The sequence below is a fragment of the Dama dama genome, chromosome 4, assembly GCF_033118175.1.
Source record: "Dama dama isolate Ldn47 chromosome 4, ASM3311817v1, whole genome shotgun sequence".
Classification (NCBI taxonomy): Eukaryota; Metazoa; Chordata; class Mammalia; order Artiodactyla; family Cervidae; genus Dama; species Dama dama.
In genome coordinates, this window is record NC_083684.1 from 14,854,663 (window position 1) to 14,882,423 (window position 27,761).

At 38.5% G+C, this 27,761-nt stretch overlaps 1 long non-coding RNA gene across 1 annotated transcript in view; it reads left to right on the forward strand.

Moving 5' to 3' along the window:
* The window catches only part of LOC133053805 (uncharacterized), a 20,288-nt gene extending 13,267 nt beyond the window's left edge, over window positions 1-7,021 (forward strand). The window contains exons 2-3 of the long non-coding RNA XR_009692333.1: window positions 4,037-4,140; window positions 6,787-7,021. This is a non-coding gene — a long non-coding RNA (uncharacterized LOC133053805). The remainder of the gene's footprint in view (window positions 1-4,036; window positions 4,141-6,786) is intronic.
* Window positions 7,022-27,761: the final 20,740 nt, after the last annotated feature.

The following is a 27,761-nucleotide window of genomic DNA, read 5'->3' on the forward strand; positions in this document are numbered from 1 at the left end:
CCTACTCCCATAATTTACATTTTAAGATAACAGAATTAGCCAGAGAGTTTAATCCAAAAGAGACATTTTTAGATCAGGCTATTCTGTTCAGATAGTGTCCCTCAGTTGAATAATCCTTACTCCTGGGTTAATAAGAGTAGCAGTTAGCATGTATAGAGTGTTGGCTAGGTGCAGACACTTTGACAGTTGCTTTCAATCTGATTATTTGTTTCTTACCATGACCCTTTGAAGTGGGTATTCCCATTTCACTTATGAAGAAACGTGATCTAGAGCAGTTAAATAATTTGCCAGAGTTTGGAAGAGGCTGACCAGGCTTGGAAATTAGGTGCTGGGACTTCCCTGCTCATGAACTTGACTGATGATTCCACTTCCCTTGGATCTGAAGGTCTCACAGTTACAGAATGAGTTTCATTATTTCAATTCATACTTGTTTGACTCTTGTTGCTGAGTATCTATGTTAGCTTTAATTACTTTGTTTTGCAATATTTTACCTTATTTTATTTTACTATAAACTTAATAGCTCAGGCAAGACCAAGTAGTAATTCCTCTCATTTCCCCCCATTGTCTGCAGAATCTGGCCCGAAGGACTAAGGGGAGAAACAACCTCAAAAGAGCATCATGCTTTTCTAATATAAAAAACATTTAAATGACAGGCAGAAGGTTCTTGTCAGTAGCGGCTTTATGTGCAGTTATCCAGCTTCCTAACTTTTCTTTCTTGCTGAAAATTCTTATAAAGCTCTTCTTAATTTATCTGTTCCATAAATGTTCAGTTCAGTTCAGTTCAGTTCAGTTGCTCAGTAGTGTCTGACTCTTTGCGACGCCATGAATCTCAGCATGCCAGGCCTCCCTCCATCACCAGCTCCAGGAGTTTACTCAAACTCATGTCCTTCGAGTCAGTGATGCCATCCAGCCATCTCATTCTCTGTTGTCCCCTTCTTCTCCTGCCCCCAATCCCTCCCAGCATCAGGGTCTTTTGCAATGAGTAGGACAGCGGAATTACGAGTATATGGGAATAGAGGTGCCCAGCACTTTTATTTGGGATACATTTTACATTATAGATGTAAACATGCTAAAACTATCTTTTTAAGAAAGTTGTTATGGATTAGTCCTTGCATACTGTAGCAGATTTATTTTTCGCAACTTGACATTGGCATTCGCAATGCTTTGGGCTTTCTCAGAGTATATTTTTGTTGTTGTTCAGGAATAACAAATTAACATATGATTTAACATAAAAAATGCAATAGGAAAGCAAAATAGCCTATATAACAAAATACCTACAAACACACATAGTAGGATACAAAAATTATTTATGTATTCTATATATTGTTATATCCTTTACTTACTGGGGATAATTGAGATATTACTGAGTATCCAAAAGAAAACTGTCTCTAAACAAGGAAAACTGATCCTTACAAAAATTTGCTGAAATTATTCAATTAACTTTTTAAAAAGATGTGTGTTTTGAAATTTTCTATCCTTTGCACTCCTTTTCTGTGTTTATCCTGTCAGGGAGCAACAGGAGTTCTGTAGATTTTAAGAAAATGCCCGTCAGTCTTCCAGAACTTAGAGCACTTGATGCCCTCTTCACACACAGTGAAAAAGCACAGCATGTACTTCACAGAGTGAAAGAAGACACTGCCCAACCCTGGTTGCATTATTAAAATAAAATTTGAGCTTTAGTAATTTAGACTTAAAATTTTGCGCTTCAGATAAGCTGAATGGTCACTCTAATGGGTAGTTCACAGTGTTTGGAGAAATAATTTAATATTAATTCTTCTGCAAATGTATAGCTCTACTCTGTGTCTCTGTCTGGATACTCCAAAGAGGTTATTTTGAGGAATCATCTTATAAGTACTTGTAATTATGTTTGTTTAGATGTTTTAAAATAATTCAATTCTAATTCCTTTGAAAGTGAGAGTTAGGTGGTCCAGATTGAAGGGGGCTTATTGCTCTGAAAGGTGAAGAGTTTTCCACTGACTAATGTCAGAAAATGTTGTACATGCTTTGGAAGCTTTTAGGTAATTTAGAAACCATATTATAGAAAACCCAGTTATGTAACCTTTCCTCTAGGTAGGTCTCACACCCAGAGTCTGAGGAGATTCATGAGTTTAGGTCTGATAAGCTGCAACTGTATTCCTCCAAGGAGATGTATTTTCCTGTGACTTATATACCATGATTGGCTTTTTAGTTATTTCTTCCTCTGTATTGTCTTCCAGTTGTTACTAGAAAGTAAGTATCCAGACATGGGTGTTTGGTTTTGTGATAAATGCAACTTTAATATAAAGAGTTTAACAGAGGATGACTCTGTAAGATTACAGTTTTCATGATATTTTAAGTGTTAGAGCTAGAAATTTTCTTAAAGATCTCCACTCAACTCTTTATTTAACTCATTAGGAAACGGTGGTTCCAACAAAGTTAAGCAACTAGTGGCAGTTCTAGGACTAGAGAGGTCATATTGAACTATGGATACGTGTTTTGCCTCTGAAGTTCTACAGCCTGCCCCTGCCACTTATTAGTTCTGTGATCTTGTGCCAGCTAGGTCATCTGTCTGTGCCTCACTTTCCACATCTTAAAAAGGGATAGTCATGGTACATAGTTTGTTGGGATATTATGAAGATTAAATAAACGAATGTGAGTTAAATGCTTAGCACAGTGCCTGGTACATAGTGAGTACTGAAGAAATGCTGTTAGAATTCATGTTTCTTCCCTCACAGTGGATTGCTTTATGGTTGTGCCACATTGTCGCTCCTGACATCACTTAAATATATTTGATATGGCATTAAAAATATTTCATCACTGTTATTTCTCATTAGAATTGATAAAATATTTTAGAAAAGAGCATATTTAACAAGTATCTTAGCTATTCTTTTCCATGTGTGAGATGGCCATGTAATAAATGAATGGAAAGGAAAAAATTAAATGATGTATGTCTGAGTATATTCAGATTGTACTTTATATAATAAATTACTTTTTAATGCAGCCACAATTCCTAATTTACATCAAGAATTGTCCACTTGAGTGGCTCATTAGATAAATTGAGCCCAACTAACCAACGCAAGCTTATTACAAATGCACATCTGGAATGTGAAACTATTACAGGAAACTCATTGGAAGAGAAATTTCTTGTAAAGGGAATCCTTGATTTTTCAATAAAAGAGGAAATATCTTTTCTGGGTTCATATAGATAATATGGATTTAGCCATGATTTGTTCTTCAATTATAATCACTTACTGCCTTTTAAAGAGAGATTCATGTCTTTGCAGGTTTCTATGAAGATATACCTCTGCAGCAACAATGGCTAATCTTAGATCTATGATACTGTCCATCAGTTAAACCATTAGTGTCAGCTTTATGCATTGAGCCATGTGTAGGGAGTTAAGGTCTATTTCTATACTTATTAGATGTATGTAGCAGATATTTTAGGCTGCCTACTCCACTAACGTAAAATACACCTCCTTGGAGGAACACAGTTTCTTGCTATTAGAATCCTATTTTTCCCTCAGATATTAGGCTTTAGGGGAAGTTGGAGTAACCCTCAACCTTACAGGGAGGTAAATCTTGAGTAGTCAAAACCAGACATTCTAATTCTCATTCTTACCCTTCCAGTAGTTGATTTAGACATGAGTTTGTGACATAGTTTTGACCAATGAGAGTTGAGAGGAGTCTTTGGGAAGGAGGGTGCTTCTGGATAAAATTTATACATAGAAGGAAACATTTCTGCCTCTTAATGTTGCCATCTTTATATAGTGCCTGGAATTGCAGAAACTGTCTTAGGACTTTGAGGAGGGGGACAAGCCAGCATGATTTCATTGGCAGAGTAGACAGAAAGGCCTGGTTCCTATTTGACGTTGTTAAGTTACCCAGCGAACTCACCCTGGAGCTACTCTACCTGTGGACCTCTTGTTTTGTGATATAATAAAAGTCGTTGTTGAAACCAATTTTACTCAGCCTTTTACTATTTTCAGTGGAAGCATGCTAATTGATACAATGTAAAATCATGTAATTATAATTCTGGTTTCTGTATATTTGCTTGTAGCTGCCAGAATGAGCTGAGGTCTGAAAATTGCTCAGCAGGACCAGGCATAGCAGGGACCTCTCCTTTCATGGTTTCACTTGCCAATGACCACTGTCTTGATAACTGTAAGTATTTAAACTTGTACTAACCAGTTACATTTCTTTATACTTGGAGTTAATGTTTTAGTTATAATCATGTAAATATTAAATTATAAAATTATTAACCCTCATAGGGTCCCATTTTGCTGTGATTTCATTTCCTTTTGGGTACCCCATCATTTTGGGGCCAACCTGAATGGGGGGTTACTTCTCTCAGTGTAAGGAATGCTGTAGATCTTTCGTTACATTAGCACAGCAATCTCTTTTGAATTGACATAGTGTTTTCCTACCAAAAATGCTTAATTTGGGTGTCTTAAAATTAACTTTCCTCCTTTTTTAAAAGTCATGAGCACAGAATAATGCAATAGCAGCTGTAGATTAATAAGACTGAACGAACATATGTGAGAAAGGATTCATGTTGTGATAAGTGAAACAAAAAATTAACTTACATATATTTCAATATATTTAATTTTTCTTTTGGATGATTACTAGACATAGGCATTAATTGATTCATGTAAATTACCAGGGTTACAATTTATAGGAGACTTATAAAATAAATACATTTGGTTAATTGGAGAATGATCAAGTCTACAGGGAGATCTTAACACCTTTAAGAAATTCTCCTCAGTTAATTTCACTACTGGATAAGACACTGCATTTTGGCTACTGTCTCTTCACACTCTTACTGTGTAGAGTTACTGACAGAGTAGTATTCCCCTTCTATAATAGTAAAGGAGGAGTCACTTTTCATATGGCTTCATCAAGAGATTTGTTATTAGTTACCAGACCATGAATGTAGATGATGGAGGGTCTCAGTAAAGGGTGACAGTGTCTCTTTAGGTATTTCATCAGTCATCTAGGCGAAGCCAACTGTGAGTGAGCTGCACAGGTGGGCCTGTTCAGAGAGACCGGTAGGAAAGTGCCCAGCTGGGGCGTGGGCCCTTGGCATGGCTTCTTTTCTTGGTGTTAAATAGACTAATAGATGATGATCACTGTTCTTCTTAATCAAAGAACAAAACCCCCATCCCCTTTTCTGGTAGATAGGCTGCTGTATATTTAGAATGAGGAAAAGAGAAACGTTTGCATAAAGCTTAAGAAATACCTGCTTAAAGCCTGTTAATTGAGAACACCTGCTTGCCAGCAATTTTTAGTAGGTACATCTGTAGAGAGAGACTGGGAAGAAATTGTTCTTTCCTGTCCCATGCAAGGCAAAACGAAGGTGTAAAGGATGTCACTGTGGGTTTTTAATTTCTGTCCATAGACAATTCAAAACCTTTTTTAGGACTCTGCTTTCTGGGAAACCTTCCTCCAATTCAGTCCCTAAGGAAACCAGCCTTGGAAAATTAAAATTCTTTCACTTTTAAGCAGAATTCAGGAAGTAGTGTGAGTAATACTGAGATATTATTTGGTGTATCATTTGATAGGAAGTGAAAATCGTGTGAGTCTCAATCTTCTGGCCTCCTGAAATTTTCTCCCCATCTTGCTATAAAGAATTTAAGCGCAGTTTTTGCTGGAGATGAGAGGCATCTCAAATTTGGGAGAATATTAGGACAGGCCCTAAAAATTTTCTTTAATGGTGTCCATGAACCCCCAGCCTCATGTTGAGCTCCTCTGGGGAGTAAGAATGTGAATATTTGTTGGGGCCAAGGGGTTTGGGTAGCTGTTGTGCTGGACTCCATAAACTTGACTGCTTTTTAAGAATCTTACACAAAGTGAAATAACAGTCTTTTTGAAAATCTTAGTATGTCTCATTTGTATTAAGGAGTGCCAAGAAAACGTGTGTGTGTGTGTGAGAGAGAGAGAGAGAGAAATCACAGGACAGAGCAGTGATTACTTGATTAGTCCCTACATCCTCTGGGGAAACTCCTTCAAGTGCTGAAAGCTTTCAAGTTCTGTGTTTCATTTCAGTGGTGTGGTTTAGTCACTAAGTTCTGTCTGACTCTTGTGACCCCATGGACTGTAGCCCACCAGGATCCTGTGTCCATGGGATTTTCCAGGCAAGAATACTGGAGTGGGTTGCCATTTCCTTCTCCAGGGGGTCTTCCTGACCCGCATCAATCAATCAAATCAATCAAACCCGCATCTCCTGCAGGTGGACTCCTGCATTGCAGGTGGATTCTTTACCGCCTGAGCCAGTAAGGGAGGTGAAATCCCAAGGCTTTTTGGGTCACATAAAGCCCTAAATAATTACATAACAGATTATATTCATTTTCACATTTCAGAGTATTCTTATGTATTTTGCAAATTTTTTGTCTGGTTTCTACCCTGTAATGTAAGCCCCCTTTATCAGCAGATCTTCTGTATTCTGATTCTTTTGTATTCTTGCATGTGACACACTCTGCAAACTGCAGGGATTCAGTAAATCCTGATAACTTGCAAGTTTTAACTAGTAGATAAGATAGTCCTCTAAAGGTTACAAAAAAACTTTGGCAATTAGCAGCAGGAGCAGTCTTAAGCTCTTTTCTTAAAGAATACATTTAGGGAAGGATGTGTAAACATTTCAGTTGTCTTGGTAGCATTCTTCCTATGATTTCCACTTCTTTAAGTAACAGACATAATTTAAGCACTTTAGCTATTGTTGTCATCTAATCTATTAAACACATAATTGTCCAGTATACATTTTCTTTTATTTATCCCTGTCAACTATACCATATTTCCTGTTTTGTTTTTTAGGATGTTTTCATTGTTAGTTGAAATGCCAGTTTTCCTGCCCAGTCAAGACAGATGTCAAGTACAGGAGGGAGGCCAGCTCTTTGGCATATCAAGACTTCTTTGTCCTGGGCTCATTTAACCCACTATTTGCCGTCTATCACTAGAGTGTGCACCTGACCAACGATTAGCATTTAATGGCAACAGTGAAGCCTGTAGTATCCGAGAGGTGCAGGTATCCAAGGCTGCTGCTGCAGGAAGAAGCAAACACAGCAAAATAGATATATCTGCCTTGGTTAATAAAGATCACAGACAGAAATACTTTTTACCCCCTGTGGACATGCTGGGATTTTAGAGCTGATGCTATTAATCAATCTGTCCTAAAACAGAAATAGTTGCAAATATGTATTATACAGTATCTGTGGGATAGAAAACAAACCTTTAATTAAGCTTGTTTTTTTTTTTGAGAAGTTGGAAAATGTTGCCAGCCTGTTTTTTATGTAATTGAAAATGTTTAGAAGCTTTCCTGAAGAGTTGATTAATATATCAAAATCAAAAAAGGCAATTTTGAGTCTAATTTTGTTTGTTTACAGTGTAATACAGGATTCTTGCCTTTGAAATTCTTCCATGCAGGGTGAAAAATGACTGTCAGTGTGAAACAAAGTAGTCTATTGAAAAGAACATTGTGTCTAATAGGAAACAGCTGATACCAGTCCAGTGAATGCTATCTGGTATTAAAAGATAGTATTGTAATTCCAAGATAGAGAGTCCAGATTTGACCAAGGGTTGGGGTGGGAGTTCTTTTGCCCCACCTACGTCTGGAGCAAGAATCCCAAGGTGAAGAGTTGGTTGGGAGGCTGTTTGGTCCAGGATGGAGGAACCAGGATAGTTTGCAACTTTGATTAGCTGCACAGAATAGAGTATCCCCACAAAGGCAGAAGTGATGCCATGAGGAAAGGGTTGGTATTGCAGGAAGGGGCACCCCTTCCAGGGTCCGAGAGCATGCTCTTGTCTAACACTCAGAAATGAATTGTCTGAGGAGACACATGTGCTGACAAAGCAAGAGACTTTATTGGGAAAGGGAGCCTGGGCAGACAACAGGAGGGTAAGGAAACCCAGGAGAACTGCTCTGCCACGTGGCTCACAGTCTCGGGCTTTTTGGTGATGGGATTAGTTTCTGGGTTGTCTCTGGTCAATCATTCTGACTCAGGGTCCTTCCTGATGGTGCACGCCTTGCTAAGCCAAGATGGATTCCATTGAGGAGGATTCTGGAAGTATGGTAGGACATATGGCATCTCCTTTTGATCTTTCCTGAATTCTTCTGGTTGGGGGTGGCTTGTTAGCTCTGGGTTCCTTACCAGGACCTCCTGCTATAAAATAACTTACACTGGTGAATACTATGTTGCCTGGCCTGGGTGAGTGGTTTCAGTCAGTGTTTCCCCTAACACTGGCATAGCTTTTATAGGAGGGCCTGAACTTTTACTATATGCCAAGAAGCTTTTCTGAGAGCTTCTTGATTTTCTGAATACAAATGAACTGAAGTAGTTACTTATATTTTTGTTCTCAGTTTTTGGAAGAAGAGGCCATAGTTCAAGAAAAACTTGCTATACTAGGAAAAAAACAAGTGAACGCTAACCAAGAGCTTCTGCCTATCTGATTAAAAAATGAGTACTCTAGCAGTTTTTCCAGTAGTCATGTATGGATGTGAAAGTTGGACTATAAAGAAAGTTGAGTGCTGAAGAGTTGATGCTTTTGAATTGTGGTGTTGGAGAAGACTCTTCAGAATCCCTTGGACTGCAAGGAGATCCAACCAGTCCATCCTAAAGGAAATCAGTCATGAATATTCATTGGGAGGACTGATGCTGAAGCTGAAACTCCAGTGCTTTGGCTACCTGATGTGAAGAACTGACTCATTTGAAAAGACCCTGATGCTGGGAAAGATTGAAGGTGGGAGGAGAAGGGGATGACGGAGGTTGAGATGGTTGGATGACATCACTGACTTAATGGACATGAGTTTGAGTTAGCTCCCGGAGTTGGTGATGGGACAGGGAAGCCTGGTGTGCTGCAGTCCATGGGGCTGCAAAGAGTCGGACACGACTCAGCAACTGAACTGAACTCCAGGAGAGGAAAATGCCTGCCCTAAAGTGGTTCTACAAATTCTTTTTCCCAGGAAAGTCCTCATTTCAAATATTTTCCCCATTGTTTCAATCATTGATATCTCCTAGAAACTCGGTATTTTGGTAGCCAATAGCATTATTTCTGCAGGACTGTCTTTGAAAGACAGAAGCAACACAATCTTCTTAGGACCATAGGTCTTGGTTTGGGGTTAAGAAAATAATGTCACTGTATGCAGAAGGAGGTGAATGAATGGTAATACAGAAAATCAACTAAATTTCATACCTCACTGGGTAGATACTAATGTATCTGCACCAGGTTGTCAGATGGCCTCTGCTTGAATATCTCCCCTGACAGAGTGAATAGCTCAGATGGCATCTAGTTATTAGTAAACTGTTTTGTGTCTTTAGTCAAACCTGTTTCATCAGATCAACAGAGAATGTCCTCCTGTTTATTGTGATGGTCCTTTTCAGATAGGTAAACTGTTATTTTATCCCCATAAGTCTCTTCTCTCCCAGGCCAAGCTTCATCAAGCCCTTTCATCTTTCTGTTCATAACAAGATTTTCACCATTCTAGTGGCCTTAATACCCTACTTTGACTGTGGTTTTCCTAGTCTAACTTCTGCAGAATAGAACTGGGTCCCCCTCACTTTAAAAAGTCTCAAATAATACACTGTGATACCATTTTAGTTCCTTTGATGACCACATCTTAATGTTGATTTGTATCGAGCTTGTGATCAATTGATGCCTCTTGGTCTGTTTCACATAAATGAGTACTTCCCCCACCCCTTCCTCCCTGCACCATGTGCCTGTGCCCTGGATTCTTAAAATTGCATATGGGACTTTACCTTTATATGTTTTTTGAATTCTGACCTGCCATTCAAATATGTCAAACTCTTGTAAAATCTTGATTTTTTTCATCTAATACAGGCTTTCCTGTCAGCTACAAATTTAAGTAGTTTTTTTCCCCATTTTTTGTAAGTGTTATCATATTATTGTAAAAAAGCATGTGCTTTGCAGTGGGACAATCTGGGTTTTTAATCCCAGCTTCCTGTACCTGCTGTCTTATGTTGGCATGTTGAATTTCCCAAGTCCAGTTTTCTCATATTAAAATGAAGATGATAATAAATTCTACCTCTTAGGTTTGTTGTGAGCATTTACAATAATATAAGTACCTATTGCTGAGTAGGTGATGGTTTTGGTAATAATAATAATAAATTATTTGTGACATGGACTTGGAACCAATTCTCTTATTTTCTCTCTCCTCATCTGAGTCAAATTTAATATTTTGGATAGGGCTAAGAACAGAGCCATATAGCTTCTAGAGACCATTCTGTAGCCTGACATCCATTAATTAATCAAATATTATTGAGAAATGAATGTTTATTGAGCATGGCTGTGTTTTAGTACTATTCTAATGATTGGGATTATAGTGGTAAAAAAAAAAAAGGCAGTGAAATCCTTGCCCTCATGGAGCTGTCATTCAAAAGGGCAGGGCTACCATAAAACGTGGGGACCTCATTCACATAGAATTTGTTGACTCTGCAAGAGAAGATAGACATATGTACATAAATACATACATACACACATACAGACACCTCATATATATGTAAGATACAGTGTCAGTGTATATAATACAATGTCAGATAATAGTAAGAGCTATAATGTATAATGTGTCTGACTTTGCAACCCCATGGACTAGATAGTCCATGAAATTCTTCTGGCCAGAATACTGGTGTGAGTAGCCTTTCCCTTCTCCAGGAGATCTTCCCAACCCAGGGATCGAACCCAGGTCTCCCACATTACAGGTGGATTCTTTACCAGCTGAGCCACAAAGAAAGCCCGATGTATAATGTGACATCAACTAGTTGCAAGAACTATGTAGAAAAATAAAACAAGGTACTCAGAGTACAATAGAGGCAAACATTATCTTACAAGATTGGAGAAAATCTGTATACATCATGGAATACACCTTTTTTCTCATGTTGCAAGATTGGAATACTATTTTTCTAGCTCCATTGCCCTGGTGCCTTTTCTCGTCTCTGTGATCCCTTAAAGATTACTGACAGTGACTCTTAGATTACATCTGCAAAGTCTCTCCATACTCTGGGATGTAATTTGTTTAGGCCTACAGACTTGAACTCATTTAAAACAGCAAGATGGTCTCTTGCTATCACCTTACTTATCTCATACTTCAATTCATTCTAAACTACATTTATTCAACCCTCCTGAGTTTAAAGATCATTCTCCTTGATAAAGAAGATGGAAATACAACAGAAGTTGAGATATATGACTTGCTCTTTGTTGTTGGTTAATGTTGTATCATGTGCCCCAAGCAGTGTGTTTTTTAGGTTCATCCTTTTTGCTTTGATTATAGCTGATAAGGGTGTGTGTGTGTGTCTGAGTTTGTGGATGGAAGGTTTAAGCATATTTCACTACGGTGTAGCGAGGGCCTAACTCCTGTCATGTTCTTTCAGTTCAGTGCTTCTGTACACATTTTCTCTCATTTTAGCATCAGTTATGAGTGAAGGTTCCGGAACTACTCAGTGTGTTAGTCGCTCATTTGTGTCCAGCTCTTTGCGACCCCCATGGACTGAACTGTCCTTGGAATTCTCCTGGCAAGAATACTGCAGTGGGTTGCCATTTCCTTCTCCAGGGGATCTTCCCAAATCAGGGATCAAACCCAAGTCTCCCACATTGCAGGCAGAACTACATTGTCCAAGGGCAAATCCTGGCTGTTCCATTTCCTATAGCAGTGAGACCAGGGGCAGGTTACTTAACTTCTTTGAACCTGATTTGCCTCACCTGTACAGTGGAGATAATGATGCTTGCCTCCTAGGACTTGAGATCAATGATTTAATACACATAGAGTGCTTAGGATTCTGTTTGTCACATAGTAAGTGCTTATCACAGCCAGCACCACTATCATCATTTCTAATGTATTCCTGTCATCTTTCAAATGTATTTTAAAGAGACTGACCTCATCAGGGAGGTTTCTGGTCAGCCACAGTTTGTCTTGTGGTTAGGGGCCCTTCAATCCAATTTTTGTATCTTGTGTTTCTGTGTATCCAGGACCAAACAGTTAGAATTGATGTAAATAATGAGTCAAAGACTATGAATCATCAAAGAAAGATTAAATTACGTTTAGTGTGCTCATGGCAGCAGCAAAATAAATGGATGAATTCTTTATAAAGTCTGTCATTTGAATCTGGCTTGAAATTTTTTAAAAAAGAATTTCTTCCTAATCAGGGAATCCAAGTAACCAGTACACTCACTTCCAAGTCTTTTGACTTAATTTAAATGCTAAAGGAAAGCATGTCTTGGTTCCAGATGAAGCTAAACAAACCCACGATACCTCATGGGAATCCTCAAATATGGTTTCATAGCAATATGAAAAGGTAAACTTGCAGGCACTCACTCATCCTGTGCTATCAGATCTTTGGACCATAAATAGGGACTTTGGTGGATGCTTTGACAGATTTGAATGGTTGCTCTAAGGAGAGACTCTCCATTCCCCTGCCTTTGTGTTTTTATGACAGATTTCCTTTGTCATAACAACCATCACATTCTTGGCATTTTCTGATAGGAGAAAGAACTAACCCTACTTAACTCACATCTTTCTTTCTTGGCGGTCTCCATTCTACAGGATACGGACACATGTTGCAAACATACAGAAGCAGCCCCTGCCTGGGTGGGTAGGGTTCTAGAGGGTTGTACAGTGGTGTATTGATGCCTGTGATTGGTAGGTAAATCTGCCTAATTGAGAAGTAATATTAGCAAGTCCATTTGTACCCAAACATCAAGCCAAATTCTCAAATCAGTTTTTATCAGTAATAATGATAATGCTGGTGTTTTGATCTCTATTTGTCTGTCTTCCTTGTCTTATTTCCTAATACAGTCTTGAGAACTTGATATTATTTTTTGATTCGCTCATACCTCCAATGATGCACACAATAAGAGTGAAGACAAGCAATACTCTTTCCTTCCTTTCTTCAAATGTAGCCAAGATATGAACCAAGATTGTCTTTAAGTAGCTTGTGCAAAAATAACTGGGATTGACTATTCCTTGGGAAGTGAAAGTTGCTCAGTCTTGTCCAATTCTTTGCAACCACACGGACTATACAGTCCATGGAATTCTCCAGGCCAGAATACTGGAGTGGGTAGCCTTACCCTTCTCCAGGGGATCTTCCCAACCCAGGGATTGAACCCAGGTCTTTCGCATTGCAGGCAGATTCTTTACCAGCTGAGCCACAAGGGAAGCCGATGAATACTGGAGTGGGTAGCCTGTCCATTGTCCAGCGGATCTTCCCGACCTGGGAATTGAACTGGGTGTCTCCTGCATTGCAGGCAGATTCTTTATCAACTGAGCTATCAGGGAAGCCCCAATTCCCTGGGAAAACCTGCCCTTATTTCTACCTTTCATTAGGGTCAAACAGACAGACAAATAAGCCTAGAAGCCTGTGATGAAAAAGGAGCTATTGGTAGCACCTAGCCAGAGAGGAAAGCTAGACTGAGCTGGCTGGAAAACGACTTTCAGAGCAGCTGTGGTGGGAGGCTGTTTTTTTTTTTAGAAGAGGAGGTAGTGGAGTGTCACTGTCCTGGGGACATGGGACAGTTTGAGTAGCATGAAGGGCACAGGTCATGTTTAGATGCACAAAAACTAACATTGGAAGTTTCTTAAAATTGTTGTCCATATAAAAATCTATGCAGTGCCTAGATGCATTTTTAGGTTTCCCCTTAATGTCCCCCTAGTGTACATACTAAGCCTCATCCTTGCTGAGTTAGAGAGAGTTAAAGAGTAGACCAGAGAGTGGAAATAAAGCAAAAGCTGGCCTGGGTATACAGGAAATTGGATAGATATGACTGAAGAACTAAGAAATAGGGCCAGGTTTAAAAGCTAGTTAATGAGCACAATTCAAACAGATTGACCAGAGGAGAAAACCCTGGAAGTGCTATACAGGACCTTCCGGGAGTGGAAGGAAATGAGGAGAGGAGAGTTCTGAAGGTGAAGAACTAAGGAGAACCACAAATTATTTCTACTTCAATTCTAGGAGAGCCCAGAGAGAGTGAGTGGAATTTGAATGGAAGATTGATCTTCCTAGAGGCCAGATATCAGAGTTGAATTTAAATCCAGAATTCATGAGCTATTTATTGTTCAATTGCTATGTGCCCATCACTGTGCTGAGAACTGGTGAAAAAAAAGGTGAACCAACACGACCTAATTCTTGTTGTCATGGGGCTTAGAATCTAGGAGGTGAGTCGTAGAGCCAATTAAGATGTTGCAAGTGCTAGCTACACAGTACAGGGTACCATGGCAACACAGAGGCTGTACCTGATCTCATAGCTGGGAGGTAGGTCAGGAAAATCTTTCTGGAGAAAGTTCCATGTGAGCTGACCTGAAAGGCAAGTCAGAGTTAGGTAAGTCAGAGTTAGGTGATCAAGGAAGACAAAGTGAGTAGGAGGTGGCAAGGCCAAGGCCTAGGGGATGGGTGAGAAAGAGCTTCAGAGTTAGGCACTCAGAAAGCTGAAAGTGGTTTAGCATCATGCTCCAGGTACTTCTTTGTAGGTAGTCACTTTGCCTGAGGTTTGAGTGTGCAGAAAAAATAAAAATGGGCCTTGGCAAGGTCACCAGGTGGAGAATGTTCTTTGGTGTCTGTCTGTTGGGATACAAAGGATAGAGCAATAAAACAGTGGCATTGGGAGGGTGGAGAAGGTGTTTTGAGATTCTCTGGATGCTGAGGCAATGGGCAGAGGGACAACATGCCACTAAGTCCAGAAGAAAAGAATAATACTGCGTAGGAAATTGAACTTTGTGCATGGCCAGGAAAAAAAGACGATTTAGTTTTATATGTTACATTTTAATAATAGTCATTTGTAACTGCATAATGAAATTTGCGAACAAAAGTTCATTTCCAGAAGAATAATCTCTAACTGATATGCAATGCCTCAGTAGGATTTGGCCAGGTTTTAATTTTAGTTTGAATAAATAATGTAAGATACTAGGCTGTGAGATAAAAGGAAATCTCTGTACTTTCATCTCTCCATGATGGAAATAATAACTACTTTATTTCAAAACAAGTTTCCAATTAGTTTCTGTGAAATATTATTATCCCCTTTTTCCAGATACTGTAGCTCATTTTGAAACTTAATTTTGATAATATATAAACATTTCTGAAACTTACTCTACAGGAATGACAGTTATATTTGGAGTTAGGAATGCAGTTGAGCTGTAACTGTAATTTTGGTTCTGCTCTAAATAATAGTAAAAATAACAGAAGAGAATTAGTCAAAGTATAATCTTGTTTCATGGCTATTCATGACCTGGCATGGAATTATCTTTACCCTAGAGTATAGATCAGGGCCACATCCTCCAAGATTGTTCAATGGATTTTTTTAAAATTTAAGATTAGTTATGTTTCACTTGAAGTTAGTTATCTATTGTCTTTTCCCTATTTAAAGAGTTGATATTATTTAAATAACTAATGTACTCATTCAGTAAACACAGTTGCGTGCTAACTGTGTACTAGACTCTGGGCCAGATTCTGGAGTTTGTGTGGTGAATCAGGCAGCTGTGACCTTTCTTTTGAGATGCTTAGAGGTTAGAGATACTTGAGGAATTCTGAGGACGCTTACTGGGGAGAGATTCCTCCACCCAAGTTTCCCCCTAGATCCTATAGAAATAAAGACCACGTATTTTAATTAGTATCATAAGTCTGAACCTGACCATTATCTTGAATCATTCAAGGTGGATAAACTGAGGCACAGATTCAGTTCAGTTCAGCCGCTCAGTTGTGTCTGACTCTTTGCAACCCCATGGAATTCAGCACGCCAGGCTTCCCTGTCCATCCCCAACTCCTGGAGCTTGCTCAAACTCATGTCCATCGCGTCGGTGATGCCTTAGGCTCAAATGATTTGTAATAAAGTGGTGACTTTGGTTGAGAAGTTGGTCCCCTGATGAGTTCCTCACTGCCTAGGCCCCATTAGCTTGCTTTTCTACAATTGTGGGGTATCGTTTGCTCTGTTTTTCTTCCCTCAGTAGAGAAAGGCAGACTGGTGATGCTATTTTTCAGATGAAGAAAACAAGGCACAGGGAGTTTACCCAAGGCCACTTATCACTTTTATGGAGGAGCCAGAATCACAACTCCTACCCTTAGAGTTTCCAGGCTGTTGCCTAGCTACCAAACCTCCCTGCCTCTTCCACTGCACAGCAGCTGAGCAGGCACTTAATAATCATAATTGATGGTGCTGGCTAAAAGGGAGAGCTCAGAGTGATTCCAGGAGTTTGTTTTCACATCCCAGTGAATTTTATTCTTCCTGTGGTCAATAACCTCTACCCATTTTTTTAGATCGCATCCCTGTCTTAGTCCACAATGTAGCTTTCTTATCTGCATTGATGATTTCTGTTCTCTCTTTCTCAACTGTTCTTTTTGGGGGAATTCAGTTGCTGTCTACAGGTATTACATATTAAAAAAAAAAAAAAAGCAAAAACAAAACAATGTCTGCTCTAGGACTCCCCAGAGAAGTCTCACTATAGCAGTTTTAAGAAACAGAATGCAATTAAGTGAAAGTTAGATACATTCTGCCAGAATGTAACACTTCTGCTTCTTAAAATATTAGCTGCATTAATTAATCGATTACATATGTTAAAAATATTTGAGCACCTATTTGTTCCAGATACTAGTGGAAATGTACTGTGTGCTCAGTCGTGTCCGATTCTTTGTGACCCCATGGACTGAAGCCTACCAGGCTCCCCTGTCCATGGAATTCTCCAGGCGAGAATACTGGAGTGGGTTGCCATTTCTTTCTCCAACTAGTGAAAATAGAAAGATACATTTGTTTATGGTTTCAGTTGTGATTTATTGAGTCCACCTGGCACATGCCAAATACTGTTCTAATGCTGGGAATTCTATAGTTTTCTTCAGGTTGCTTATAATCCTGGGGGAGGCAGACAATTTTGAATGATCACACAAGTAGATAATTGCAACTTTCACATGTTCCTTAAAGGAGAAGCTCAGGGAGCTGTGAGTGCCCATTACCATGGTTTTGACAGTCAGGGAAGGCTTCCCAGAGAAACTGATGTTAGACTTGAGTCCTGATAATAAGTCGAGGGCACTGAACAAAGAGGGAAGGAGAGAGTATTCCAGGTGCAGGGAACAACATGTTCAAAGGCCTTTTGGTGGGTGGGAACATGTGGAGTCCAGCGGCTGTAATACTTGTATGGTTTGAATGAAGTCAGAGAATGAGAAGGGGCTGGAAGAGGAAGGTAGAAGCTGGACCATGCGTAGTATCAGACACATTTACTGCACCACTTCATGCCTCAGTCTGATTCCAGCCAGGGCTATGAGGGACAGTGCTATACCAGTTCCCACTGATCCTATGCTGACCTCATTCTAAGTATGTCTGGGCCTTTTCTGGTCCCCAGGTCTGAGGCTCTTGCAGGAGACCATTGACAGTCACATGTGAGCAACTTGGAAGTGTCAATGAGTTAGCACCATAGGGCAACTCTCAACCATTGGCAGATGAAAGTCTATGGGTAAATGCTCCCCTCTTTGTCTCTGGTGGACAGTTCTGAAATACATTCCCCACAGTCCTCAGAAGTTCCTCAAGGTATTGATCATGGTTGCTCATGGCAGTGGTCAACTCGCTCATTAATTTTCTTCTTCTCAGTTTTTTACTTACTTTCCAATACCCATAATTCAGGCTTCTTGGGGTCACTGCCCAAATGATGTTTTGTCTTGTCTTGAAAGCCATGGAAAATGATTGAGTGTTTTGAACAGAATGGTGAAATTAGCACTTTAGCACTTAAAAGAGATCATTTTGGCTGCAGTGTGGAAAATGGATTGGAGGGTAGAGCAGTTAGTTCTTTGTAGCAGTGCTGGCAAAAATAGTTAGAATAGAGTGGCAACAGTAAAGATAGAAAGATATAGACAGATTTGAGAAATATTTAGGACCTATAATTGACAGGATGTGGTGACAGATTGGATATGGCAGGTAAGGGAGGAGATACTGGAAATGACTCCTTAGTGTCTGACTTTTAAAGCTATGTGGATAATGATGCATGCATGCGTGCTAAGTTGCTTCAGTTGTGTCTGACTCTGTGCAACCCCACAGATTGTAATCTGACAGACTCCTCTGTTCATGGGATTCTCCAGGCAAAAATACTGGAGTGGGTTGCCATGCCCTCCCCTAGGGGATCTTCCTGACCCAGGGATTGAACCCAGGTCTTCTGCATTGCAGGCAGATTCTTTACCATCTGAACCACCAGGGAAACCCATGGATGATGCTGCTGCTCACTGAATTGGGGCAGTCTGGAAGGTCAGGTGTACCAGGGGAAGTATCTGTTTCTTTGTGGTCCTCCTGATAGAAAGCCCAATACAAACTTGCTTAACCAGAAAGAGAATTAGTTGACTTATATAAATAAAAAAATAGGGTAAACTGGCCTTAGGAATGGCTTGTCTTGGGACCAGTGGGATAAGAATCAGTCTCTTGGGTACCTGTGACAACTTAGTGAAACAAGATGATCACATACTCAAACCATCAAATAGAAAGAGGAATTTTTTTTCCCTTTATTTATTTATTTATTTATTTTCAGTGGGTTTTGTCATACATTGATATGAATCATCCCTAGATTTACACATATTCCCCATCCCGATCCCCCCTCCCACTTCCCTCCCCACCCGATCCCTCTGGGTCTTCCCAGTGCACCAGGCCCGAGCACTTGTCTCATGCATCCCACCTGGGCTGGTGATCTGTTTCACCATAGATAATATACATGCTGTTCTTTCAAAACATCCCACCCTCACCTTCTCCCACAGAGTTCAAAAGTCTGTTCTGTACTTCTGTGTCTCTTTTTCTGTTTTGCATATAGGGTTATCATTACCATCTTTCTAAATTCCATATATATGTGATAGTATGCTGTAATGTTCTTTATCTTTCTGGCTTACTTCATTCTGTATAATGGGCTCCAGTTTCATCCATCTCATTAGAACTGATTCAAATGAATTCTTTTTAACAGCTGAGTAATATTCCATGGTGTGTATGTACCACAGCTTCCTTATCCATTCATCTGCTGATGGGCATCTAGGTTGCTTCCATGTCCTGGCTATTATAAACAGTGCTGCGATGAACATTGGGGTGCACGTGTCTCTTTCAGATCTGGTTTCCTCAGTGTGTATGCCCAGAAGTGGGATTGCTGGGTCATATGGCAGTTCTATTTCCAGGTTTTTAAGAAATCTCCACACTGTTTTCCATAGTGGCTGTACTAGTTTGCATTCCCACCAACAGTGTAAGAGGGTTCCCTTTTCTCCACACCCTCTCCAGCATTTCTTGCTTGTAGACTTTTGGATAGCAGCCATCCTGACTGGCGTGTAATGGTACCTCATTGTGGTTTTGATTTGCATTTCTCTGATAATGAGTGATGTTGAGCATCTAGAAAGAGGAATTTTATCTCTAGGAGCCCCAGCTAAGCTGTCACTGTGACTATTACGCCCACCAAAGTGCTCATTACCATGGAAAAGTTGCTGACTTTTGTCTTGAACATGTGTTTGAGGCATTCAATAGATGACGGATGTGTGGGTTTAATCTCAGAGGAGAGTTCCGGGCTGGGCATACCTTGGGAGTAATCTGCACAAAAGTACTCATTGAAACCAAGGGAGTGGGTGCAGTTAACTAGAGGGAGGGGTATACACTGAGAAGAGAGGAGGGTCAAGGACCAAGTGTTGAAGGATGCCGACGCTGAGGTGGAGTTCCTCTAGGTAAAGGAAAATTAACCTGAAAACAGAAAAAGAAGTAGCCAGAGAGGTAGTAAGAAATCCTGGACTTGTTTAATAAATAGTAACAGGCAGCAGCAACAGGTAACAACAGTAGCTGCTTTTTTTGGAGTTCATAGTCCGGAAATGAGACATGAGTTCGAAACGGAAGGTAATGTAGAGACTTTCACCACAAGTTATGTGTTGTATTGGTGGTATGAACCCCCCAGCACATCGAATGGGAGCACAAAGAGATTGGCAAATTGTTCTTGGGGGAGAAAGGGATCACGTGAGAAGCCTTGAAAGATGAGAAAGATGCTGCCAGTTGGACAAGGAAAAAGCCCCAGGTCCAATTTGAACAGAATCAGAACTAAGAGAGGGCAACCTAAACCATAAGCACTTTAGGAAATAGACAAGGACTGAGTAGGGTTATGTTGGTGAAGGGAGAAAAGCTGGAGGCATCAATGGGTTATGTTTGGATGGTTATTTATCCGAGGGCTTAACTGTATCACTCCATCTCTTGAGTGATCACTCCACCGTTTGAAAAGCAGCTTGACTGACTTTTACTCTGGATTGGCTGGTTGGTCGACATATGATGTCTCTGTGTGTGTATTTATATATGCATGTGTGTGTTTTCCATTAAAAGACTCTAAATTAAAAGGTTTTATCAGGTTAATATTGACTTATTGCTTACCGTTACTTCCAAAGTGAGGACAGGAAGAACTGTGGTCACGTTTCAACAAAAGTGATTTAAATAAGACATTAGGAAGTGTGTTTTTTTAAAAAAAAATTTATCTATTTATTTTAAAAAATTAATCTATTTTAATTGGAAACTAATTACTTTGTAATATTGTGGTGGTTTTTGCCATATATCAGCATGAACCAGCCATGGGTGTACATGTGTCCCCCATCCTGAACCCCCTTCCCGCCTCCCTCCCCACCACATCCCTCTGGGTTGTCCCAGAGCACCGGCTTTCAGAGCCCTGCTTCATGCATCGAACTTGCACTGGTCATCTGTTTCACATATGGTAATATACATGTTTAAATGCTATTCTCTCAGATCATCCCACCCTCACCTTCTCCCACATAGTACAAAAGTCTATTCTTTACATCTGTGTCTCTTTTGCTGTCTTGTTACCATCTTTCCAAATTCCATACATATGCATTAATATACTATTGGTGTTTCTCTTTCTGACTTAAGGAAGTGTTTTTCTTATCAGTGACATTTTTTACTTGTCTGCCTCAGTCTTCCAATTTATAGGCTCAGTCAATGGATAACAGTCAAAGAAAGGAAGACTGTACAACTAACAAGCAAACAAACAGAAAACAGAAATAACTAAAATCTGTAAAGTTTATTGGAGATGAAGAAGTTGAGGAAGTTACATCTGAAGCAACCACCTCAACACTCCAGTTACCTAGGGACATGTTTCTAGAGGAGATACGATTTAGGGATCTGGGTTTTAGGGTAGGGCACACTTTCCAGGAATTCCTGGTAGAGGATAACAGTGATAGGCAGATAAAAATGGCCCCTAAAAATGTCCACATTCCAATTCCTAGAACCTGTGAATATATTATGTTGCGTGGCATGGAAGATTTTAGGTTGTAGTTGAAATTAAGATAATTAATCAGCTGACTTTAACATAGGGAAATTATTCTGGATTATCCTGGTAGGCCCCATTGTAAACCATAAGGGTACTTTAGAGTGGATGAAGAAGACAGGAGAGGGAGTCAGAGAAAGATTTGAAGAGGCCATGATGCTGGTTTTGAAAATGGAGGTAAGAGTCATGAGGCAAGGAATACAGTCACTTTCTAGAAGCTGGGAAAGCCAAGGCAGCAAATTCTTTTCTAGAGCCTCCAGAAAGGAAGGGTACAGCTCTGCTGACATCTTGGTCATAGCTCAGTAGAGTTCTTTTGGACTTCTGACTTGAGGATTATAAGATAAAAATCTGTGTTGTTTTAAGCCACCAAGTTTGTGGTAAAGGTTACATCAGCCACAGAAAATGAAACAGTGGCTGAGGTGGTCTAATGAATGGTAGTCATAGAGTCAGTTTTCTTTTGGCATAAACAGAAGGTGGATGTAAGGGAGGCCATAGACTCAAGATGTTATTATTAACCTCTTTTGTTAATTTTTAAAACTTTAAATTTTGTATTAATTTCAGACTTTTTATAAAAGTTACAAAAATAGTACAAAAGAAGTCACATAGGTCTCTTAAAGGTTAACATTTTAACACATTGCTTAAACTGTATAATAAATAATCTAATTTATGTGTATATATATTGTATATAATATATAATATAATGTATATAATATATAATATTATATGTATAATATATAATGTATATAATATATATTGTAATATATAATATATATTATTATATACATATTATAGTATATAATATATATTATACATTGTATATAATTATATAATATGTATAATACTATGTAATATGTAATAATTATTTATTATTATAATATATGACATAATTATAAATTATTATAACTATATTATTTATAATTATAAATATGATTTATAAATTATATATTATTGGTATATATGGTATAATATATAATAATTATATAATATATTATATATTATATAATACAAAATAAATATTATGATGTAATATAATATAAATTATATTATATATTATATATTACATTGTAATATTATATAAATTATATTATAATGTAATATTATATGCTTATATATAATATAATTATATTATTATATACTTATTCTCAAATAATTCAAGAAGAAAATAATACATACACACCTATATAATACATGTTGAGAATGAGTTGATGATATGACGCCCTTGCTCCCCAAGTACTTCATGTGTGACTCCTACAATAGCACAACCATGTATAGAAGACAACATCAGTAACCTAAAATGGCACAGCACTGTTAGCCAACCTGAAAACCTGTTTAAATGTTGCCAGTCGCCACATTAATGTCCTTAACAGCAAAGAGTATATTTTTCTCTGTTCTGGTACCTCACCCAGGACCACATACTGCATTTGTCTCCTTTAATCTGGAGCCGTAATTCAGCTTGTCTCTATCTCAGGATCTTCACGTTTTTAGAGAGTACAGGCCAGTCCTTCTGTAGAATGTCCTTCAGTTTGGTTTTGTGTAATACTTTTGAAATGATTAAGAGTCAGAGGATACATTTTGGACAGGAATACAAGAAACGGTACTGTGTCTTTCTCTGTGTATCATATCAGGAGGTACTTGGTTAAGATGTTTGCCATATTACTTCACTGTAAAATTACTATTCTGTTTATATTTAGTAAGTGTCTTGTGGAGAGATATTTTGAGACAATGTATATATCTTGTTTCTCATAACAATTTCACTCATTAATTTTAGCATTTATGAATCTTTTGCATGAAATAAGTAACTGGAGGTTGCCATTTAGTGATTTTCTAATTATTTAAAATTCAAACTTATGTCTCTAAGAAGTAAGGATTTTAAAGACATAACCTTAATACCTTCTTCTCACCCTAAATGAGCAATAATTCCTTAATTGTCCTGATTATATTATAAATTAAAAATATTTTGTTTTAAGATAATTTTAGATTTATAGAAGAATTTCAAAAGCAGTGTAGAAGGTTACTGTATACCAAAGACTGTGTTAAATATATAGATCATATTGGAAAGAATTGACATCTTAATAATACTGAACCTTCCAATCCATGAATGTGACTATCTGTTTTATAAATTTCGCCATATAGATTCTTGCGCACATATGAAACTAAATTTCATTTTTGGTATACTATTATAAGTGGTATTTAAAAATAATTTGTCACAAAAAATTGACTTTATATCCAGTAAACTTGCCAAACTCACATACTAGTTCTAAGACATATTTTTGGTATATATTTTGTAATTTTCTATGTAGACAATCATGTAAGCCTTTGACTTCCTTTTCTTTTTTTCTTGTATTGGCTAGAATGTAACCAGCATGGTGCATCCAGTAGGATGTTGGATAGAAACGGCTTGTTCTTAATGGGGACATTCAGGTTTTTACCATGAGATGTGTTTTTTCTTTTTTCTCTTAGCGTTGTGAATTACATTGATTGATTTTCAAATAAACACTCCCAGGATAAACTTGATTGTGACATATTTATTATTCTTTTTACATAATGCTCAATCTGATTTGCTAATAGTACGTCGACTATTTTAGCTGAGCTCTTCTTAGAAGTGTCCATTTAGTGGCATCTACCTGATGGGGAGACAGTGGAAACAGTGTCAGACTTTATTTTTTTGGGCTCTAGAGTCACTGCGGATGGTGACTGCAGCCATGAAATTAAAAGACACTTGCTCCTTGGAAGGAAAGTTATGACCAAACTAGATAGCATATTAAAAAGCAGAGACATTACTTTGCCAACAAAAGTCCGTCTGGTCAAGGCTATGGTTTTTCCAGTGGTCATGTATGGATGTGAGAGTTGGACTGTGAGGGAAGCCGAGCGCCGAAAAATTGATGCTTTTGAACTGTGGTGTTGGAGAAGACTCCTGAGAGTCCCTTGGACTGCAAGGAGATCCAACCAGTCCATCCTAAAGGAGATTAGTCCTGGGTGTTCATTGGAAGGACTGATGCTGAAGCTGAAACTCCAATACTTTGGCCACCTCATGTGAAAAGTTGACTCCTTGGAAAAGACCCTGATGCTGGGAAGGATTGAGGGCAGGAGGAGAAGGGGACGACAGAGGATGAGATGGCTGGATGGCATCACTGACTCGATGGGCATGAGTTTGAGTAGACTCCGGGAGTTGGTGATGGACAGGGAGGCCTGGCGTGCTGCGATTCATGAGGTCGCAAAGAGTCGGACACGACTGAGCGACTAAACTGACTGACTGACTGACCCCAGGTAAGTGTGTGGTCACATCTCTTCTCTCCCTATAGGTATCTACTTGTATTTTGGATCTGTTGGTTTTCCTGAGATCTCAGTTCTCTAAGAGGTTTGAAAAAAAGTCATGAGTTTGCAGTTTTCTGACCTTCTTTTGTCTCGGTTGTTGCTGCTGTGAGGGTGAGAGCAGTGCTCTGTCCAGCTCTCTGAATGCCTAATTGGAAACTAGAGGCTCCACAACTTTTTCCCCACAATTGTTTGTTTTAGTCAGAATTCAAATCAAATTTATACAACATAATGTTTATATATCTCTTAAGTCCTTTTTGATCTATATTTTCTTCCCCCCTTTCTCTCTTTTTTCTTTTCCTTGCTACTTTTTTCTGTTATGTCATCAAAGACACTGGGCCTGTCTATCTTACAGAGCTTCCTCCTGTCTTAATTTTGCTGATTGCATCTCTGATGTGGCTTAATATGGTGCTCTGTCTCCTATAAACTGGTAGTTATATCTTGAGGTTTTATCAGAATCAGGTTTATTTTTCTTTAATAATTCATAATCTAGGTATTTCTTTTTGTATGTCATGTTATTAGCTATTGATATTCAACACCTAGCTCTGTTAATTCATTAGGACCTTTTAAAAAGCCTTTCTTTTACTGTAATAAACATTATAGTAAAAATATGCAATGAAAATTTTATAATGAAGTTGAAGAAAATGAGGCTTAGAGAGGTTAAGTGACTTTCCTAAGGCAATACAGCCAGCAAGTAAAACATGTAGCCAGGCCTGGAACCAGTGTCTAATAAATGCAAGTCCTATATGCTTTTTATACCATATTACCTCTGCAGAGTTTGCATTATTAAGTAATGGGAAGATCAGTGTTTCATCCCTAGGCACATGAGACGTATTTATCTCTTTTAGGAAGACTGAATTCTCTTGCTTAGAGGCATAGGACCATACCAAATGATTATTCAAAAAAAAAATTTCCCCTCAAGTTCTGGGTTATATTCATTTTTATGGATATGATTAAAATTTTTTATGTTAATTCTAGTGTTTGAAATGATATCTAAGTTCAACTCAGAATCCTGAGCAAATTTCTGCTTGCACCTCTAGTGCTACAGAAGAGAATAAAACAAACAGATTTAGATTAAGTACTATAAAGCAGTATGTTTCTTTTGTCTACTATAGTCAAAGCTTGCCACTGAAATTTTTCTTCAGCTTGGAGGAGAGAGAGAGAGGCAGAGAAGAGGGGAGAAAATAAAGAGGGAGAATTTGCAGTTGGTTTTAATCTATCACCTAAGTTTCTCATGGGTTTGTCTCTCAAGAGAGAGAGTATCTCCTTTGCGCGAGTCGGGGGGTAAGAAATTCCATGAATTATTGGTTAGAGTTTTGTGGAAACAACTGAAGAAAAAGACATTTTTAACACTATAAAAATAAATGAATTGTGTTCAAATCAACCAAGGACAGACATCTATCCTGACCTGAGCATTCACTTTTCATCACAAGTGGATGTCCTTAGATACCCAGCCTATATCATCTGATGCGTGACTGATGGTCCTAAGCTTATTTTTAAAAAGAGGGCATGCGTGTCCCACCCTGCTCGTGTTTCCTGAAATCTCTACAGTTTATTAAGTCATTAATAATAAAGATTATTCTTGAAATAATTTTAATCTATTTCAAATCCAACTTATGAAATAAGGAAGGATGAACTTGGCTTTACCTTTTAACCACAGGGTTCTGGGTATCCCTGAATAGAGGAAGTGCTCTACCTCCCCTATTACTTTCCATGCAGACTTAGAAACTTAGGTATGAATGGACTTTTTGCCCTGGATAGAACTTTTTCTCTGGGCTGGGCCCAGTGGAGTTACTGGAAACCTGTTGGACGCAGTAGAAAATGGATCAGAAATCCAAAGAACCAATCCAACTTTGAAAACAATGTATGTCGAAGGTACAGCATGAGAACCAGGGTGAATAGACATAAAGTGGGGATTATTGGGTTGGCCAAAAAGTTTTTTTTGGTTTTTCCATAAGATGTTATGGAAAAATCCCAATGAACTTTTTGGTGAGCCTAATACATTTGGATTCCTAGAATCCTTAGAATGTTAAAACTGTTGTGGAGTTGTAGTGATATTCTGGTCCAGCTCATTTTGGGGAAAGTGACTGATCCAAAGTCTCAAAATTTCCACTGGCTAAGTAGGTGCTGGAATTTTGTTCTCCTAAGTTATTCCTTAAATGTCTTTTCCCCTGACATCTGAATTCAGAAGACCTGGGCATGAGTCTGACTGTAATGTTAACTGCAACTGTGATCTTGGGTAAATCACTGATTGTCACTGAAACTCCTTTCCTCCACCTGAAAAATATGAATATTAATACCTTTTAGGATGTAGTGGATTAAATGGGATAATATGCTTGGAAGCCCTTTATAAACTGTAAAGTGCATAGAGAAGTTATTAGAGCTGAGGGATCAAACTAAGTCTGGTTAGATCCACTGACATTCCCTAGGAAATTTCATGATAGACCTAGACTTGCCTTCTTCCTGAAAACCTTTGGTATGAATTGAAGCCCACTAATATCTCATGCCATGAGCTGTGGTGAGGTTGTCAGTCGCCACCTTAGTAGGGTCATCCGGAAGGGCCCATTTATACTCTGGAAGCAACCTGATTCTTGAGAGCAGCCCCTACATCTTCCTTCTGCTGTGAAAAAAATATATTTAATAGATTTCACTAATGTCTATAGGAGTGTTCACCAGGGGTCTTTGGAAAGAGTAATCTTCACATTTAGAAATCTTCTCATTATGGATAACGGGATGATGAGGTGAAAAATGATCTTGGCTACTTATGATTCTGAAAAGCCTTCAGACTGAATAATGTATGGTGAATTAGACATAATGGCGGAAAAGAAATAACTCATTTACTTCAAGGTCCACTTAGTTATTTAATCACTTTTACTGTCATATAAATACATACTGCCAGGCAAAGTGGGGAAAAGTTAGTAACAGCAAAAAAATGCAACTGTATAATGACAGCCTAGCAAATGCTTTAAAAAGAGAACTTAATTCTGGACAGTTCCATGATTGAATCAAGACTTCTCACGGCATGTACCTTGTAGAGGAGCAGTGACTGGAATCCCTCACTTTGTCTCTGCATTATTATATATCATGGAACAGAGAGGTATAAAATTGGCCAGTTAGATCTGAATCCTGTTTGGACTTAAATGAGATCATTAGAGTGAAATATTTCAAGAGAATACTAGTAGAATATAACGTTATTGTTACTTTAAATTTTTAGGTAATTTAGGCC